The sequence below is a fragment of the Bos mutus genome, chromosome 8, assembly GCF_027580195.1.
Source record: "Bos mutus isolate GX-2022 chromosome 8, NWIPB_WYAK_1.1, whole genome shotgun sequence".
Classification (NCBI taxonomy): Eukaryota; Metazoa; Chordata; class Mammalia; order Artiodactyla; family Bovidae; genus Bos; species Bos mutus.
Genome location: NC_091624.1, coordinates 103,628,674 through 103,632,395, shown reverse-complemented (window position 1 = coordinate 103,632,395; position 3,722 = coordinate 103,628,674).

Below are 3,722 nucleotides of genomic sequence, written 5' to 3'. Positions count from 1 at the left end.
CTGCATTTTGCTTTATCATTTGCTCACACTCAATGAGTCTCTGGGTCATCTGGGATTCAAGAGGCACTGCGTATTTTTCTTAATCTCATGTGTGGTGCACGGGGTGCAGTAGGTCAACTGTTCAAATCTAGGGGCTAAAAATGAGGAAGAAAGAAATAACACAACCAAGAAATAAGGCCAATGGCAAGAAGCTTGTACAAGTCTAACTTGTCTCTTCCCCAGGTGCCCTGCTTCCCAAGTGGCACTAGTGATAAAGAACCTGCTGCCAACGTAGGAGGCTTAAGAGACACAGGTTCAGTCCCTGGGTCAGGAAGATTCCCTGGAGGAGGGCATGACAACCCACTCCAGTATTCTGGCCTGGAGAATCCCATGGACAGAGCAGCCTGGTGGGCTATGGTCCATAGGGTCGCACAGAGTTGGACACTAATGAAGCAGCTTAGCACACACCAGGTGCCCTGGTCTGGTTAGTTACCCATGCGTGCAAGCCAGCCCGTGTGTGCATGTGTATAACATCATATGCACATGCCCCACCCCTCTTGTCCAGTTTCCAGAACAGAGGCCACAGATTCCACTTCTCTCTGGGGAGCAGAGGGCACACAGCCCAGCTCATCCATGAAAGGCCAAGTGCTGGTGGCTCATGGAAAAGGCCATTCGGTCCAGAGCAATGAGCAAGAGGTTAATTTTAACCAAGAGCCTGCAGAATGACCTTGGCCTAGAAGGAAATGCTCCAGCAGAGGCACCCCCAGAGGGGACCCTCCTCCTTCCAGGAGACATCAGGCCAAGATTAGGGACCCCCTGCCCTCCTGCCCTCCTTCCTCACAGCGATGCTGTCAGCTTATGGGCAGTTGTCCCCTTCACCTCATCAGTCCTCAGTAATCTGCCTTTAGACCCCTTGGGACTGGCTCCCATCAGCCCTGTCAGCCTCTGCTACCCACGGGAACCTGGTGGCCCAGGGGCCAAACTGATTTGAAACAGAGGCGGAGGGGCTGGGGGTGAGCAGGCTGGGCTCCCACACTGACCCCCACGTGACCCCAGGGAGATGCTGTCTGTACTGCGCCCCCGGCAGGCGGGGGAGCGATTGTGTGCTGACCTCCTACCGCATGTACAACCCATACCCGAAGCTTCATGCACAGTATCTCAGCTTACCCTTGGCTTCCCTGTGAGATAGTATGTTTGTGTCCATTTTAAAGACAGTGCAACTGAGGCCAAGAGAGGCTAAGTAACTGGCCAGGGGTTTGGCAGCCAGTAAGAGGCAGATCCAAGAGGTGGAGTGAACACTTCCTGGTTCCTCTGAAGCCTGTCCTTCCACAGCACAATGGACAAGTGGCCCGGGAACAAGGCCACAGGGGTCTGGGCCCAGCCTATGGATGGGTCTGGGGCAGCGCCAGCTCCACCTCCAGCAAAGTCTAACCTCCTCGTTCTCCCAGGAACTCCCCACTGGAATGGGCTCTGCACTGAGGCTCACCTGGGCTTGCGTCCCCGATGCCCGAGCTCAGCAGGTGACCTTACCTCTCACAGACGAGGTTTTCTCATCTACAAAGGGGCCTAGTAACAGAATGGGTTCTGAGGTTTCATGTGGCATGTGTCATGTGGCACAAACAGAAGTAGGAGCGTGGCACCGGGCAGGTAACAAAGGTGTGCAGCCTGCTCCAGCATCCTCGCTGTGATCACAGCAATGGATGTGAGACACACGCTCCCACGAGTGAGGTGTATTTAAGAGCCCTTTGGGAACAGATTCTTGTCTTCCTCATCACTGGAGCCCTTCATGGCCAAGGAGGAACTGAAAGGTCAAAAAGTCCCTGCAGGTGCCAGCCAGATCTTTCCACACACCCACCATTCTGCCCAGAAATTTTAATTTTCCCCAGTATCTTCTGGACACTCCCTGATGGCTATTTTTATGTTCTTGGCTGCTGTCAGGTGGAGTCGTCACCCCGTGAGTTATCAACAGAATCCCCATCTCATGGGCAAAGACTCTGGCCACCTCACCTCTCCAGGGACCACAGTTACTGTCTCAAGGATGAGACTCCATCCAGCCCGCGGTCCCACCAGCACCAGATATTTCTCCTCCTTGCTTTTCCACCAGGCGCTCACAAAACCTTCCTGTCATCCTCTCGGAGCAGTTTGCTTATCCTTATTAAGAGGATAGCCCCACACGGCCACTTAGCCTGCCCTGCACGAGTTGGGTCCACCCCAGTCCTCGCTTTTCACCTCAGTGCTATCTGCTGGATCCCTCAAGTGCTGGGTGTGAAGCCAGGGTCAGCGCTCCGGCCCCTCCCCTGCAGTGATGTGATGGTGAGTGGCACCGTCAGCCTTGCCGCCTCCCCTCGTTCAGGACTAGGAGGAACCCGGTGGCCACTCAGGTGGCCGACATCTGAGAGGCCGCGTAGAGCCGGGGACCCCTTTGTAAACTGTCAAGTGCTCTGTCCTGGGGGCCCCATTCTCATTAGTAACTTTTAAAAAAATATCGGCTTACTGTTCTTTTGGCTGTGCCCCAGGGCATGTGGGATTTTAGTTCCTGGACCAGGGATTGAACCCTTGCCCCCTGCAGTGGAAGCATGGAGTCTTAACCACTGGACCACCAGGGAGGTCCTGTGAGTAATGTTTTAAAGGCTCTGGACTCTGTTCCATCAAGTGAATAGCTCTTTTGCCATGGTTAAGAAATGAGGTTTTTCCAGGGAGCTAATTAATCTGATTTGGAGAATTCTCAAATACAAGAAGGGCTTCCCAGGTGGCTCAGTGGTAAAGAACACATCTGCCAATGCAGACGCCTCAGGAGACACGGGTTTGATCCCTGGGTTGAGAATATCCCCTGGAGGAGAAAAGAGCAACACACTTCAGTATTCTTATCTGGAAAATCCCATGGACAGAAGAACCTGGTGGGCTACAGGCCATGGGGTTGCAAAAAGTCCGATACGACTGAGCAACCATACACACACAAATACAAAGATGTCTGTTTTCAAAAACAAAACAAAACAAAAGCCTGCAATAAACTAAAGTCTGCCCTCCAGGAAAGCGGGTGAGCTGGGGTGGGCAGAGGCAAGACCGGGCCCCGGCCCTGGTCTGTGGACCTGGTGTGACTCTGAGTCCTTATCTAGGCCTCAGTGTCCACTCGTGAGAGGCTGAGAATGGAGTGAGGGTTGGGCTAAATGATTGATTTTCAAAACAATTTAAAAGTCACACTCTGTTCAAATAACCCTTGTGAGGCCTCTGAGCTTGTGAGCCAGAGGCAAGAGGGGCTGCTGTGCTTGAGGTGGGTGGGCTTTCTCCCAGCCGCTCAGCCTACTGTGAGCCTCCTTCTCCTGAGAGCCCAGCATGGAGGCCCAAGGCTTCGAGGGGGCATGGTCTGAGACATCTGGACAGAATCTTCCTGGAAGAATGGTTAAGAGTGGTGAGTCCTTACTCCGCTGTTTACTAGCTGTGTGGCCTTGGGTTGATTACTTACCCTCTCTGTGCCCCAGGTTTCCTCATCTCTAAAACAAGGATCATAGGATCTGCTGCTGCTGCCACTAAGTCACTTCAGTCATGTCCGACTCTGTGTGACCCCATAGACGGCAGCACACCAGGCTCCCCCATCCCTGGGATTCTCCAGGCAAGAACACTGGAGACCTCTCTCTTTATACCCAATAAATATGGACTGATCATGAAGCTCTGTTCAGTTCAGACTGTCACAGGATCAGAGGAGTCGAAACACGGCAAGTTGTTGGCCAGAGGTTTGGGGGAGG